This window comes from Equus quagga, chromosome 10 (assembly GCF_021613505.1).
Source record: "Equus quagga isolate Etosha38 chromosome 10, UCLA_HA_Equagga_1.0, whole genome shotgun sequence".
In the NCBI taxonomy this organism is placed as follows: Eukaryota; Metazoa; Chordata; class Mammalia; order Perissodactyla; family Equidae; genus Equus; species Equus quagga.
Window position 1 is genome coordinate 26,500,506 of NC_060276.1, and position 18,060 is coordinate 26,518,565.

The window sequence follows — 18,060 nt, forward strand, 5'->3', positions numbered from 1 at the left end:
GACAAGGATACGCATTTTCACCCTTCTTATTTAACATAGTATTGGAAGTCTTAGCCAGAGCAATCAGGCAAGAAAAAGAAATAAAAGGGATCCAAATTGGAAAGGAAGAAGTTGAATTGTCACTATTTGCAGATGACATGATTTTATACATAAAAACCCTAAACAATCCACTAAAACAGTTAGAAATAATAAATGAATAAAGTCAAGTTGCAGGATGCAAAATCAACATACAAAAATCAGTTGCATTTCTATATGCTAACAATGAAGTAGTAGAAAGAAAAACTAAGAATATAATCCCATTCACAATTGCATCTAAAAGAAAAAATATCTAGGAATAAACGTAACCAAAGAGGTGAAAGATCTGTACACCGAAAATTATAAAATATTGTTAAAAGAAATTGAAGAAGACATAAAGAAATGGAAAGATATTCTGTGCTCTTGGATTAGAACATAGTTAAAATGCCCATACTTCCTAAAGCAATCTACAGATTCAATGCAATCTCTATCAAAGTTCCAACAACGTTTTTCACAGAACTAGAAGAAAGAATCCTAAAATTTATATGGAACAACAAAGGACCCTGAATAGCGAAAGCAATCCTGAGAAAAAAGATCAAAGCTGGAGGTAGCACACTCCCTGATTTCAAAATTTACTACAAAGCTATAGTAATCAAAACAGAATAGTACTGGCACTAAAACTGACACAGAGATCAATGGAACAGAATCGAGAGCCCAGACATAAACCCACACATATATGGACAGCTAATTTTCCACAAGGGAACCAAGAATATACAATGGAGAAATGAAAGTCTCTTCAACAAATGGTGTTGGGAAAACTGGACAGCCACATGCAAAAGAATGAAAGTAGACCATTATCTTACACCACACACAAAAATCAACTCAAAATGGATTAAAGACTTGAATGTAAGACCTGGAACCATTAAATTTCTAGAAGAAAACATAGGCAGTACACTCTTCAACACTGGTCTTAGCAGCATATTTTCAAATACCATGTCTGACTGGTCAAGGGAAACAATGGAAAAAATAAACAAATGGGAGTACATCAAACTAAAAAGTTTCTGCACAGCAAAAGGAACCATCAAGATCAAAATACAACCTAAGAATTGGGAGACGATATTTGCAAACCACATATCTGATAAGGGTTAATATCCAAAATATACAAACTCACACATGGCAACAGCAAAAATACTAACAACCCAATCAAAAAATGGGCAAAAGACCTGAAGAGACATTTCTCCAAAAAAGATATACAGATGGCCAACAGGCACATGAAAAGATGTTCAGCATCATTAACTATCAGGGAAATGCAAATCAAAACTACAATGAGACATCACCTCACTCCCATCAGAATGGCTCTCATTAACAAGACAGAAAACAACAAGTGTTGAAGAGGATGTAGAGAGAACAGAACCCTCATATACTGCTAGTGGGAGTGCAAATTGGTGCAGTTGCTATGAAAAACAGTACGGAAATTCCTCAAAAAATTAAGAATAGATTTACCATGTGATCCAGCTGCTCCACTGCTGGGTATTTATCCACAGAACATGAAAACACAAATGCATAATTATACATGCACTCGTATGTTCATCCTAGCATTAGTTACAATAGCCAAGACTTGTAAGCAACCTTGCTGCCCATCAAGGGATGAATGGATAAAGATGTGGTAGATATACAAAATGGAATACTACCTAGCCATAAAGAAATGATGAAATCCGGCCATTGTGACAACATGGATGGACCTTGAGGGTATTATGCTAATTGAATAAGTCAGAGGAAGAAAGTGAAATATTGTATAATCTCACTCATAAAGCAGAAGATCAAAACAACGACAAACAAACATATAGAAACAGAGACTGGATTGGTGGTTACCAGAAGGTAATGGAGGAAGGAGGAGGAAGAAAGGGATGATTAGACACGTGTGTGGTGATGGACTATAATTAGTCTTTGAGTGGTAAACATGATGAAATCTACACAGAACTCAAAATATATAATGATGTACACCTGAAATTTATATAATGTTATAAATCAATGTTACCACAATAAAAAAATAAATAAAATAAAATGGTTACTGAATAGATAGCAAAAATTCAATAAATGTTACTTATTATGATTTCAAAAAACCCCACAAACCCTTAAGAGTAAAAACAAAAATTCTTTAGAAACAAGGCAAACTACATAAAGTGACATTTAACTTAAGGTGATATAGAGATGGCAAATAAGTACATGAAAAGAGGTTTAACATCATCAGCCACTTGGAAATGCAAATTAAATCTACAATGTGATATAACCCACACCTATTACAATGGCTAAAACTTTGAAAAGTGACACCATCAAATGCCAGAAAAGATGTGGAAAAACTGATCCCTCGTGAATTTCAGGGGGGAAAATAAAATAGTACAGCCACTCTGGAAAACAGTTTGGCAAGTTCTTTAAAATCTACACTTGTCAATTGCATAGGACCCTGTAATTGCACTCCTGTGCATTTATTCCATAGAAATGAAAAATTTCATTTACTAAAAAATGTTCAAACATTAATGTTTATTGCAGCTTTATTTGTTAACCAAAAACTGGAAAAAATCCATATGACCTTCAACAGGTTAGTGGTTAAACAAACAATGGTACATCCACACCATAGAATACTACTCAAACAGGAAAGGAAACTTTCATACATGCCAAACCCTGGATGAATCTCCAAAGACTAATGCTGATTAAAAAAGCAAACTCCAAAGGTTTCTTAATGTATGATTCCATTTATATAACATTCTTAAAATGACAAAAGTATAGAAATGAAAAACTGGTTAATGGTTAGAGCCTGCGATGTGAAGGAGTGAAATAGGAAGAAGGATGTGATTAAAGGGTTAGTCTTGGAAATTAACCCCTTGTTGGATATATGATTTGCAAACATTTTTTCCCAGTTAGTGGGTTGTCTTTCCATTTTGTTGATGGTTTTCTTTACCTTGCCAAAGCTTTTTAGTTTGATGTAGTCCCATTTGTTTAGTTTTTCTTTTGTTTCCCTTGCCTGAGTTGACATGGTATTCGAAAATATACTGCTAAGACCAATGTCAAAGAGTGTACTGCCTGTATTTTCTTCTAGGAGCTTTATGATTTCTGGTCTAAAGTATATCAAGAACTCATGTAACTCAACAACAAAAAAACAAACAACATGATCAAAATGGACAGAGGACATGAATAGACATTTTTCCAAAGACGGCCAGAAGGCACATGAAAAGATGTTTAACATCACTAATTATCAGGGAAATTAAAATCAAAACTTCAATGAGATATCACCTCACACCTTTCAGGATGGCTCTAATTAACAAGAAAAGAAATAAGTTTTGGAGAGGATGAGGAGCTGAGGGAACTGTCATAAACTGCTGCGGAAATGCAAACTAATGCAGCCACTATGAAAAACAGTATAGCGATTTCTTAAAAAGTTAAAAATAGAAATACCATATGATCCAGCTATCCTACTATGGGGTATTTATCCAAAGAACACAAAATCAACAATTCAAAGAGATTTATGCATCCGTATGTTCATTGTTGCATTATTCACAATAGCCAAGCTATGGAAGCAACCCAAGTGCCCATCAATGGAGGAATGGATAAAGAAGATGTGGTATATATATATACAATGGAATACTAATCAGCTTTTTAAAAAGACAAAATTGTGCCTTTTGTGACACCATGGACGGACCTGAGGGTATTATGCTAATTGATATAAGCCAGACAGAGAAAGACAAACACTGTATGAATTCACTCATATGTAGAAGATAAGCAAACACATGGATAAAGAGAACAGATTAGTGGTCAAAAGAGGGGAAGGAGGTGGGGGAAGGCCAAAAGGGGTAAAGGGGCACATATGTATGGTGATGGATAAAAACTAGACTATTGGTAGTGAACATGATGCAGTCTATACAAAAACTGAAATATAGCGTTGTACACCTGAAATTTTCACGTTATAAACCAATATGACCTCAATAAAATAATTAAATTTATAAAAGAACTAAAAAAATAAAGGGTTAGTCTTTACAAAGTTATAAAAGCATCTTTCTGGTCATGGAACATTCCCTATCTTGATTGTGGTGATGTTACACAACTCTACACATGTGACAACAGTGCCTAGAACAATATATTTTCTTTAAAAAGTACACAAAAAATAAATTGGTGAGCCATATTTGGCTTGCAAGCCATAGTTTGCTGATCCTTGGCCTAGAGTCTTAGAGGGCTATGGTCCATATTCCATGGATGAGGTGGTGTAAGTTTAGTTATGTATATTGTAATCCCTAAAGCAACTACTAAAAATTATAAGGAGATATAGCCAAAAATGATATACAAATTAAAATGGAATACTAAAAAAATTTTTTTTTTGAGGAAGATTAGCCCTTAGCTAACTACTGCCAGTCCTCCTCTTTTTGCTGAGGAAGCCTGGCTCTGAGCTAACATCCATGCCCATCTTCCTCTAGTTTATACGTGGGACGCCTACCACAGCATGGCTGCCAAGCAGTGTCATGTCCGCACCCGGGATCCGAACCAGCGAACCCCGGGCCGCCGAGAAGAGGAACGTGCAAACAACCGCTGCGCCACCGGGCCGGCCCCTGAAAATTATTTAAATAATCCAAAATAAGGCAAAAAAATGTGAATAGAGGAATAAAAACATGGTGAAAGATGGAAACTATTAAAGGGAAAAATCAACTAAAATGATAGAACAATCATGAAGAAATCTGAAAGACAAATAAATGTATAAAAGGATGCTCAATCTCACTAGTAATTATGGAAATCAAAACTGAAACCAGAAAAATATATCACTTCATAGTCATTCAATTGGCAAAAATTTTAAAGTTTGTCAACATTGAGTGTTGGTGAGAAAGAGGAACTGTAACTTTCAAACACTGCTGCCAAATGTGTAAACTGGTCTCTCTCATTTTGAGAAGCAATTATTTTGTAAAGTGAGGATATGTATATCCTAATGACCCAGCAACTGCACTTCTCGAGAAAATTTTCAAAGATATAAACAAGGAGTCATATGTAAGAATACTCATTACATCATTAACAAGAAGCTCGGATGGAGGCTCAAAGTGTTAATTCCTGTTCTCAGTTTGTGGCTAGGCCTTACCGAGGAGGGAGTTGAGTCTACACTTGGCTGCCTGAACAACACCTCTTTTGGCAATTGTCTAAAACAACATCTAGCATACAGCAGGTGCTTCATATATATTTATAGTAAAAATTAGAAATATACAAAATAATATATTTTTATCTGTAATAGTAAGGTTTACTTTTCTAGTTCAAAGTCCTATGTACTTTTTTAATTGAAATTCTGATCATAATTATGGATCAGTCATTAAATAATATACTTAAGTGCTATTATAGATGTTTATATTTCAATTACATGTTTTCTGTTAAAGTAATGCAATCCATAACATTGGAGGTTTTTTTAATTCATAAATGTACTTAAATAGAATTGAAGTTGAACAAATCCATCATTCTTCATTCACTTAAAAAACATAAACTTTCCAACAAAAAGAGAAATCTCCTTTGGTGACCTATTATATTCCAGGTACCATGCTAGGAGCTAAAGATACAAAATTAATGGAGAAGGGAGAGACCACTAGGAAACTAACATAAGAGTCCAGACAATAATGAGATCCTGAATTAAGGTATTAGCAGTAGTGGGATTTTTTTTGAAAAAAGTTTTGATTCAGGAGATAAGATGAAAGTAAAAATTACAGGACTTAACAGTGGGTTGGATGTTGAGATTGAAAGAAAATGAAGAGTCTGTCATAACTCCCAAGTTTCTTTACTGGGTGGTTGAATAGATGGTGGTACTGCCAACTGAGTTAAAGTATACAAGAGAGACACAGATTTAAGGATAAAAATGACTGAGTATAGTTAGGATTTAATTACTTTCATGTGCCTATGAGACATCTTGTTAGAGACGTACACTTCCTAATGCCACATGTCTTCTTCATAGCTCATACAGTTTTATTCTTGCCAAGATTTATTTATGTTATTTTTTCTTTTTACATATACCTTAATCAATCCTTGCCTTCAGTGTCCCCTTCTCTGACTTTTCCAGTTCTACGTTTCTTCAATTACAGCAATCAGAATTTCCTACCATATTCTGGATGTGGAGGTACTATGTTTCGGTACAAGTTGACACATGTGTTCCCTGTCGTTTTCAGTTGTCTTCCAATTATACCAGAATTTCATTAGTTTTTCTCAGTAGGAAAGCTTTCTGGGACATAACATCTAGAGATGCAAATACGTTCTAGGGGAAAGCTTAAAAAACTCAAGTGAATCTAACGAGATTATAGATGTCCACAACACAGGGTCAAGTTGATCTTTGTATAAAGTTGTATTTCTCTGAACAAAGCAATCCAGTAGTTAAACTTTACTGAATAAGCTAATCCTAGGTGGTTCAGATAAGGATTCAGGCTCACAAGATTACTACAGCAAAGACTTAATAATGAGTCACACTATTGGGTATGGCTGTTGATCATTCCTTTATCTTTACCTCGCCCTGTTCAAGATAAAATTTCAACATCTAGTCAAATATATATAACTTTGAAATTGTGGTTGGAATTGTTTATCTTTTGAGTGGAATTGACATTTAACAAGGCATGACAGAACACCTCCAGGTGAATATATCTTGGTGATAAATAGACAAAGTCAATATACTAAACTTAGCTCCACATAGTAACTGTGACAATTCAAAGCAAGAACATCCATGGATATCAGATACTGCCTAGGATCTTAAATTATATAATTCAGTCCAGTTTTCCACAAATGTAATTGGTCTTTTGATCACAAGCTGATTTCTTATATCTATGTAATTAATTACAACTTAGAGGAGTTGAAAGATTTGATTGCCTCATTCCTATACCACCCACTTTCAAAACACAAACACATAACCTCTAATAAATAGTATCATTTTAAGCCAACTTGACTCACCTAATGATCAAAGCCATGCTCCTTAACAGAACATTGTAACTGGGTTTAGTCTTCTAACCATAAAATTTGTCACATAAAGTGAACCTCATGGTCTATATAATCCAACTAATAATGAAAATCACAATTTAATCTATTAACAATCAACACTTATTGAACACTTATTATGTGCCAGGTTCTCTTTTTAGTCTTACTATATATTAACTCCTTTAATCTCAAAGTGATCCTATAAAGTGTGTTATTATATTAGTACCATTTTAGAGATTAGTAAATGAGCCAGAGAGAAGTTGAATAACTTTCCCAAGGTCACAGAATTGGTAATTACCAGAGCTTGGATTCAAATCTCAGGCCAGTCTCACTCCAAAGACTATAGCATTGACCATTGTTCTATTCTACTAGAAAATGGCCAAGGTGGGAATCCATCCCAGCTTTGTCTGTATTTCCCCACCAGTTTGGTATTTTGTCCCTAAAAGTGATACTAAACAATATTTTATGAAAGCTTACAACAACCTCAAAGTTTACCATGCTGCTTCAAGTGTCCTAGTTTCTCCTAGATATTGAAATAAGATTTAAATATTTACCGCAGATCCTGCTTATGAACTAAAATGAAAGAAAGAATGAATGAATGAGGCCTCTGTGAATGTATCTAACTAAACCAGTGCTTACTAAACTTAATTTCATCATGATACATGTAGACACTCCTTACAGCCACAGTGTCACCAGCTTAGGGGCTTTGACTATCCCAAGGTTCACCTAGTCACCTAAAGTCTCAGAAAATCAATATTTCAGGCACTCCTACAACTCTTTCATAAAACATTGGTTGTCAAGCTCTCATCTAAACCTTTCTTAAGCCTTTTTACATCTTTGAGCTTTACTAGCACTTAGATAATATGTTTGTATATTTTGATGTATGCTTAAAATAGCTGCTTAAAAGGCAGGAGAACTGTAGTATGGAGGATGGGGAAAGAGAAGAATATACAGAAAGTCTTGTTCTTTCTACTTTATTACACAAAATGCTTTCTTCTGCAGATATACGACAGTTCACTTTTTATCCTGCAGGATAAGAAATAAAAGTTATAAATCCAAAACATTAATGGACCTATACTATTATACTTCAAGAAGTATGTAGGGCAAAACTCCTTTCTGGAACTGACTGGGAAAATGACAGAGGATGGAATGAAAGGTCATACCCACCATAGTGGCTTTCACATCACACAAAGAGAAATGCACAGTGAGTTGACTTTCATATTTGAAAAATTGCATTATTAACTCATCATTAGGAAGGGCATGTTCCTAAAAAGTTTTCTGTGTAGTTTATAAATGGAATCATAATTTAAATATACTAGAGGAACTTACTTAAAGAAATTCTATTTTGAAACCATAGCAAATAAAGAGTCAATTCACAAAAAAATTGACTAAATAAAAATGAAGAAAAAATAATTGTTTAAAAAGCTAACCCTGAGGTTGACATTTGAACTGCAAAAGGACAAATTAAAGTAACTTTCAAAGCTTTTAAAATCATACTTCTTTAAATCTGTAGTGATCAATCCATGTCTAATTGACCATTTAGAATATGTCATGTGATTCTAGAAGTAAGTTTGAAGATAAATATAATTTCTCAATTCTTTACTGATGATAAAATTCAAAGACCTAAAATAAGAGAGAAATCCAGCATTATAGTGCATTTATAACAATGTTGGAAGAAGACAGATTAAGAGGAGAGAAGCTCGGCACTTCTGCTTACTTGTCTCTGTGATCTTAGATGAAATTATTTACCTCATTTGAGTCTCTACTTTTTTATCTGTAACATTGGGTAATAGGGATTTCCACTTCCAAGAAAAAACTTCCTATTCCTCCTGCTAAGTACAACCAACAACCCTAGACATTTTATATATATAACAAAACTCTGAAAAGTGGAGTGTAGAAGGAAGAACAGCTAGAAACCTCAGGACCCAAGGAACAACACAATAATGAGTTCTCTGGACTTTCTTTTTAAAATATATCACACATTTGGAGCTGAAGAGCCAGCAATCTAGAAATGCCACGTTGTGCACACACACACACACAAAAAAAATTCCAACTTTGTTTAGCCATAGAACCATGAAAGAGGCAGCCTATAAAGACAAGAAACTTTTAGGCAATAACAACTCTACTCTGGCCAGACAACATGGAACAAACTGTGACCTCAACACTATTCATACCAGCAGAGGTCAAGTGGAGAACTAAGACTACCACTCTAACCAGGGCATAATGAAACACCCCAATATCCTCAGTAGATGGTGTCATAAAAAGCTGAGTAAAGATCCAAGATGTTCAACACCACCAGGCAGTAACAACCACTCCCTCACGGCAGTGCCATCCCCTCATCCCACTACTAGATAGGTGTCAGAGGAAGCTAGCAAAGACAGAAGATTTAAATAAGATCCTGAGACTTGCAGTATAATACTAAAATTGTCAAGGTCTCAATAAAAAAACTACTCATCATATGAAAAAACAGAAGAATCTTAAACTAATGAAAAAAGACAATCAGTAGATTACAACACCAAGATGACAGAAATGTTAGTTTCTCACAAAGAAATTAAAGCAGTCATCATAACTGTTTCAACAAGCAATTACATACATGCTTAAAGCAAATGAAAAAAATAAAGGCTTATCAAAGAAACAGAATTTATTCAGAACCAAATGGAAAATTTAGAACTGAAAAATATAATAATTGAATTTAAAAAAATCCTAAATGGATAGACCCAAGAGTTAAATGGAGGGCATAGAGGAAAGAATCAATGAACTGAATGACAGAAAAATAGAAATCACCCAATCAGAAAAACATAGAGAAAACAGATTAAAAATATTAAAGCAAAGCCTCAGAGATCTATGGGATTATAACAAAAGATCTAACATGCATGTGATTAGGTCCCAGAAGGAGAGTGGGAAGAAAATGGGGCTAAAATAGTACTCAGAGAAATAAGCATTTCGTCTGAAAACCTCCCAAATTTGGCGAAAAACAAAACATGAAACAATTGATTCAAAAACCTGAGTGATCCCCACACATGATAAACTCAAAGAAATTGATACCAAGGCAGATCATAATCAATCTTCTAAAAACTGAAGAAAAAATCTTAAAAGTGGCCAGAGATAAACAACACATAACCCATAGAAGAAAGACAAAATGACAGTGGATTTATCAATAAAAAACATAGAGGCCACAAGAAATTGGCACAACATTTTTCAAGTGCTAAAATAAAAAACTGCCAACACAAAACTCTATATCCAGAAAAAATATCTTTCAGGAATGAAAAGGAAATCAAGATATTCTCAGATGAAGGAAAACAAAAAAAGTTTGTCACCAGCAGACTTATCCTAAAAGAATGGCTAAAGGAAGTTCCCTAACAAAAGGGAAATGTTAAAAAAAGGAATCTTGGAACATCAGAAAACAAGAAATAATAGTATGCAAAAATATGAGTAAATACATAGACTTTTATTCTCCTTTTGGGTTTTCTAAATCACATTGGATGGTTGAAGCAAAAATAACACTATACAATACAGTTTTAACTGTATATGGAAGAAATGTTTAAGGTAAATAAATTATAAATGGGGGAGATAAAGGGAGATAAAGTTTCCACACATCACTTAAACTGATAAAATAATGACACCAATGGATTGTTATAAGTTATGTGTATACAAAGTAAATATCTAGAGCAATGACTAAAAAAGCTAGATAAAGAGATCATGAAAAAAGACTAGATGAATCAAAACGGCATTCTAAAAAAATTTCAAGAAACCTACAGGAAGGTGGGGAAAAGAAAACAGAAACCAAAAATGAGAAAAAAATGAAAATAAAAAATAAATGTATCAATAGTCACACTAAATGTAAATAGTCTAAATACATCAATTAAAAGACAGAGATTAATATAATAGATTAAAAAACCTGATCCAACTATATGCTGTCTCCAAGAAACTCACTGCAAATATCACAATATTGTCTTGTGAATGTGAAAAAATGGAAACGTATATCATGTAAACATTAATCAAAAGCAAAAAGGAGAGACATCATCATAATGGCAGTGTGAGAGGATCCTTTTGTCTCTCTCCTCCTATCTACAGGAAGTAAAACATCCATAACCCAACCAAAGCTACATTGTATAACACACCAAAATGCTGGAAAGATCCACACATCAGTACATACAAAGGTGGGTGAACTGGAGCACACAGAGGAGGCCAGGTAGGAGAACAACAAATGCAGAGCCCAGGAACCTGGGTCCCAGGCTGAGCCAGCCACCCCAAGCCTCAGAGAACTTGGTGGACAGCAGTATAGGTGGGTATGTGACTCCAGCCATGATGGCACCTGCAGCCATGGGAAGAGGAGCAACAGCAGAGGCAGAGCCCCATTATCCCAAGCCCCATGACTGCAGCTTGGAGCCCAGTAGCAGTAGTGGAAGTGCACACAAGACTCCTACAACCCAGCTGCAGTGGTACCTATGACCTCAAGGTAACAGACAAGAGCTGAGATGGTGACCCATGAACCTGTCTCCCTCCCCACCCTCCTTCTCCCCTCACCACCATGGCAGAGCATTCTGATCCAGGTAATCCCAGAGATGGCTAAAGCATCAGCCATTCCTGTGCTCCTGCTGGCAAAGTCAGCAACACCAGCAACATCAAGGAACCAGTAATTCCAAGAAGTGTAGGCAACAATGACAAGGATACTGGTAACACCCCAAATAGAGGCAGTGGAGGGTAGAACATGAAGAGCTTCAAATAGAGTCAGAAGCTGGTCAGGTAAGATATGTAAACCAAAAGACCAAGTAAACCAAATACTAGCACTATAGTATCACCTACTGAAAAGCAAAAGAAAGGCTTCTAATCTCCAAGCAATTGAAAAGTTTCAATCAAAACAAAGCTATATCTAAATTTTTAAAAATGTGTTTGCTACAGCAAATGCACTGGCATAGGAATAACTCAGCAAGCACCACAAAAAGTCAGGGTAATCATGGCATTACAAAAAGAAAACAATTATCCAGAAACAAAACATACAATCATGGAATGTAGTGATTTAACTGATAAAGAATTCAAACTAGCTGTCAGGAAGAAACTCAACCAGCTACAAGAAAACTCAGAAAGGCAGTTCAATGAGCTCAGAAATAAAATAAATGAAAAGAAAGGATACTTTCCCAAAGAGACTGAACTCTAAAAAAGAACCAATCAGAAATTCTGGAGCTGAAGAACTCAATAAATGAGATGAAGAATGCATTAGAAAGCACTTGAAATAGAACAGATAATTTGTAAGAGAGAATTAGCAAGCACGAAGACAGAACCTAGAAATAATGCAGATAGAAGCAGAAAGAAAAGTAAGATATTAAAAAAAATACAGAAATTCTACAAGAATTATCTGACTCAACTAGAAAGGGCAACATAAGGGTAATGAGTATCCCAAAAGAAGAGAGAGAGATGGGAGCAGAGAGCTTATTTAAAAAAGTAATAGCTGAGAAATTCCCAAACCTGTGAAAGGAACTGGATATATAAATCCATGAAGTTAAAAGAACACAATTATCTCAATGCAGGAAGATCTTCTCCAAGAAAGATGATAATAAAACTGTCAAAAATCAATGACAAAGAAAGAATATTAAAAACAAACAGGTAAAAAAAAGAAAATAACCCACAAAGGAATCCGTACTAGGCTATCAGCAGATTTCTCAGCAGAAACCCTACAGGTCAGGAGAGAGTGGAAAGATATATTCAAAATATTGAAAGATAAAAACTGTCAGCCAAGGGGCCAGCCCCGTGGCCGAGTGGTTAAGTTCACGTGCTCCACTTTGGCAGCCCAGGGTTTCACTGGTTCAGATCCTGGGCGTGGACATGGCACCACTCATCAGGCCATGCTGAGGCGGCATCCCACATGCCACAACTAGAAGGACCCACAACTAAGAAAAATACACAACTATGTACCAGGGGACTTTGGGGAGAAAAAGGAAAAATAAAATCTTTAAAAAAAATTGTCAGCCAAGAATACTCTATCCTGCAAAGTTATCATTCAGATATAAATAAACGCTTTCCCAGACAAGCACAAGCTGAGGGAGGTCATCACACTAAATTTGCCTTACAAGAAACGTTGAAAGGAGTCTTCCTACCTGAAACAAAAAAAAAGCAAAGGTACAAAAAGCTTAGAGCAAGGTGATAAATAAGTAGACGCTATCAGAAAATTGCAAATCTGTATCAGAATAGGATAGTCTACACTTAATTATAACATAAAGATTAAAGTGAAGGGAAGCATGAAAAATACCTGTAACTACTTCAATTTGGTAACAAACTCACAATACAAAAAGGGATAATTTGTGACAAAAAAACATAGAAGGGAAAGAGGAAAAGGATGGAACTTGCATAGGTAAATGAAGATAAGAGGCTATCAGCGAAAAAAAAAAAAAAGGACTATCTTATCTTTGAGACCTTTTATACAAACCACATAGTAACCACAAAACGAAAATTCAGAGCAGAGTCACAAAATATACAAAAAGAGGAAACTGAGAAACACATCACAGAAAACCACCTAACTAAAATGGCAGACAGACACACAACCAAAAAGAAACAGTGGAAATATAGAGCAACCAGAAAATGAAACTTAAATTGGCAGCATTAAGTGCTCATATATCAATAGTCACCCTAAATGTAAATGGATTGAATTCACCAATCAAAAGCATAGAGTGGCCTCATGGATTAAAAAGAAGACTCAACAATATGCTGCTTCCAAGAGACACATCTCAGCTCTAAAGACAAACATAGGGTCAGAATGAAGGGACGGAAGATGATAATCCAAGCAAATGACAAACAAAGGAAAGCAGGTATAGCTATACCTGTATCAGGCAATATAGTCTTCACACCAAAAAAGATAATGAGACAAAGACGGACATTATATAATGAAAAAAGGGACAATCCATCAAGAAGACATAACATTTAATAATAGACATGCACCTAACATCAGAGCACCAAAGCATATAAAGCAATTATTAACAGACCTAAAGGGAGAAATTTACAGCAACACAATAATAGTAGGGGACTTTAATATCCCACTTACATGAATGGATAGATGATCCAGACAGAAAGTCAACAGGGAAACATCAACATTAAATGAACATTGGACCTAATGGACTTAATAGTTATATAGAGAACATTCCATCTAAAAGTAGTAGAATACACATTCTTCTCAAGTGTACACAAATCATTCTCAAAGATAGACCACATGTTGAGAAACAAAACAAGTCTCAATAAATTTAAGAATACTGAAATCATATAAAGTATCTTTCCTGACCACCATGGTATGAAACTAGAAATCAACTATAAGCAGAAAGCTGGAAAAGTCACAAATATGTGGAGACTAAACAACATACTACTGAACAACTATTGGATAAATGGAGAAATCAAAAGATATCTGGAGACAAATGAAAATGAAAACACAACATAGCAAAATCTATGGGATGCAACAAAAACATTACTAAGAAGTAAGTAAATAGTAACACAATCCTACCTCAAGAAACAAGAAAAATCTCAAACAGTGTAACATTACACTTAAAGTAAGTAGAAAAAGAAGAACAAAGACGCTCCAAATCAGGAGAAGGAAGGAAATAATAAAAATCAGAATGGAATAAATGAAATACAAAGTAAAAAGACAAGAGAAGGGGAACTAAGAGCTGGTTCTCTGAAAAGATAAAATTGACAAACACTTAGCTAGATTCACTAAGAAAAAAAGACAAAAGTGTCAAATAAATAAAATCTGAGACAAAAGAGGAGAAATTAAAATGGATACCATAGAAATACAAAAGATTATAAAAGAATACTATGAAAAGCTATACACCAACAAACTGGATAACCTAGAAGAAGTGGATAAATCCCCAGAATCATACAACCTTCCAAAACTGAATCAAGAAGAAACAGAGAAGCTGAATAGACCAGTCACTAATAACAGATTGAAACAGTAATCTAAAACCTCCCAAAAAACAAAAGTCTAGGTCCAGAAGACAACTCCTCTGGTGAATTCTACCAAACATTCAAAGATTTATTACCTAGCCATCTCAAACTCTTTCAAAAAACTGAAGAAAAGGAGACTTTCCTAATTCATTTTATGAAGTCAACATTACCTTGATACTAAAATCAGACAAGGACAACAAAAAAAGAAAATTACAGGCCAATATCCCTGATAAACATAGATGCAAAAATCCTCAACAAAAATATTAGCAAATTGAATACAACAATACATTAAAAGGATCACACACCATGATCAACTGGGATTTATTCCAGGGACACATGAATAGTTCAACATCCACAAATCAATCTATGTGATATACCACATTAACAAAATAAAGAATAAAAATCACATGATCATCTCAATAGATGCAAAGAAAGCATTTGGCAAAATTCAACATCAATTTATGATAAAAACTCTCAATCAAATGGATATAGAAGGAAAGTACCTGAACATAATAAAGGCCATTATGTCAAACCATAGACAACATCATGCTCAATGGGGAAAAACTGGAAGCTATTCCTCTAAGAGCAGGAACAAGACAAGGATGCCCACTCATCATTTTTATTCAACATAGTATTGGAAGTCCTGGCAAGAGTAATTAGGCAAGAAAAAGAAATATGAGGGATCCAAATTAGAAAGGAAGAAGTAAAACTGTCACTATTTGCATATGACATAATTTTATATATAGAAAACCCAAAATAATCCAACAAAAAACTATTAGAAATAATTAATGGATACAGTAAAGTTTCAGGATATAATATCAACATAGAGAAATCAGTTGCATTTCTATAGACTAACAACAAACTAGTAGAAAGAGAAATCAAGAATACAGTCCCATTTACAAACAGAACAAAAAGAATAAAATACCTAGAAATAAACTTAATCAAGGAGGAGAAAGACCTGTATGCTGTAAACTACAAGATATTGTTTTAAGAAATCAAAGAAGACACAAAGAAATGGGAAATTATTCCATGCTCATGGATTGAAAGAATTAACATAGTTAAAATGTACATATTACCTAAAGGGATCTACAGATTCCATATCAAAATCCCAAAAAAATTTTTCATAGAAATAGAACAAAGAATCTTAAAATTTATATGGAACAACAAAAGACAATGAATAGTAAAGAAATCCTGATAAAAAAGAACAAAGCTGGAGGCATCACACTCTCTGATTTCAAAATATACTACAAAGCCATGGTAACCAAAACAGTATGGTACTGGCACTAAAACAGACACACAGATTAAAGGAACAGAATTGAGAGCCGAGAAATAAACCCAAACATCTATGGACAGCTAATTTTTGACAAGGGAGCCAAGAACATACAATGGAGAAAGGAAAGTGTCTTTAATAAATGGTGCTAGGAACACTGGACAGCCACAAGCAAAAGAATGAAAATAGGCCACTATCTTACACCATATGCAAAAATTAACTCAAAATGGAGTAAAGACTTGAATGTAAGACCGGAAACCATAAAATTCCTAGAGGAAAACATAGGTAATATGTTCTTTGACATCAGTCTTAGTAGTATATTTTTTCTTCCTTTTTTGGTGAGGAAGATTGGCCCTGAGCTAACATATTTTGCCAATCTTCCTGTTTGTGCTCTAGAAAGATTGTCACTGAGCCAACATCGATGCCAATCTTCCTCTACTTTGTATGTGGGATGCCACCACAGCATGGCTTGATGAGCGGTGTTTAGGTCAGAACCCAGGATGGATCCAAACCTGTGAACCCTGGGCCACTGAAGTAGAGCACACGAACTTAACCACTACTCCACCAGGCTGGCCCCAGGAGTACCTTTTTAAATATATCTCCTCAGGCAAGGGAAACAAAAGAAAAAGTTAACAAATGGGACTCCATCAAACTAAAATGTTTCTGTATGGCAAAGGAAACCATCAATAAAATGAAAAGACAACCTGCCAAATAGGGGAAGATATTTGCAAATCATATATCCAATAAGGGATTAATATAAAAAATATAGAAAGAACTCCTACTACTCAACAACAAAAAAACAAACAATCCAATTGAAAAATGGGCAGATGATCTTAACAGACATTTTTCCAAAGGAAATATACAGAGGGCCAATAGACACAAGAAAAGATGTTTGACATCACGAATAATTATTAGGGAAATGCAAATCAAAACTACAATGAGATATCACCTCATGCCCATCAGAATAGCTATTATTAAAAAGACAAGAAGTAACAATGTTGGAGGGGTTGTGGACAAAGGGGAACCCTCATACACTGCTGGTGGGAATGTAAATTGATGCAGCCACTATGGAAAACACTACAGAGATTCCTCAAAAAAATAGAAATATCATATGATCAAGCTATTCCACTTCTGAGTATTTATACAAAGAACACAAAAACATTAATTCAAAAAGATATATGCATCCCCTTGTTCATTGCAGCATTATTCACAATAGCCAATAGTTGGAAACAACCTAAGTGTGTTTTGATGGATGAATGGATAAAGAAGATATGGTGTATAATATATACAGTGGAATACTATTCAGCCATAAAAAAGATGAAATTTTGTCATTTGTGACAACATGGATGGACCTTGAGGGTATCATACTAAGCAAAGTAAGTCAGACAGAGAAAGATGAATACTGTAATGATTTAACCCATATGTGGGAGATAAACATAAATATGCAGAACAGATTGGTGGTCACCAATGGGAAAGAGGGTGGAGGGTGAAAGAGGTAAAGGGGCACATGTGTATGGTGACAGATGGCAACTAGGCTTTTGGTGGTGGACGCAGTATAGTCCATACAGAAAGTGAAATATAATGATGTATACCTGAAAGTTATAAATCAATGTGACCTCAATAAAATAGATATATAGATAGATAAAACAAATTGGGTGATGGTTATGTGGAGGATCATTATATGATTTGCTCTATTTTTTTTCTTTTTTTTAAAGATTGCACCTGAGCTAACATCTGTTGCCAATCTTCCTCTTCTTTTTTCTTTCTTCTTATCCCAAAGCTTCCCAGTACATAGTTGTATATTCTAGCTGTAGGTCCTTCTGGTTGTGCTATGTGAGACGTTGCCTCAGTATGGCCTGATGAGTGGTACCATA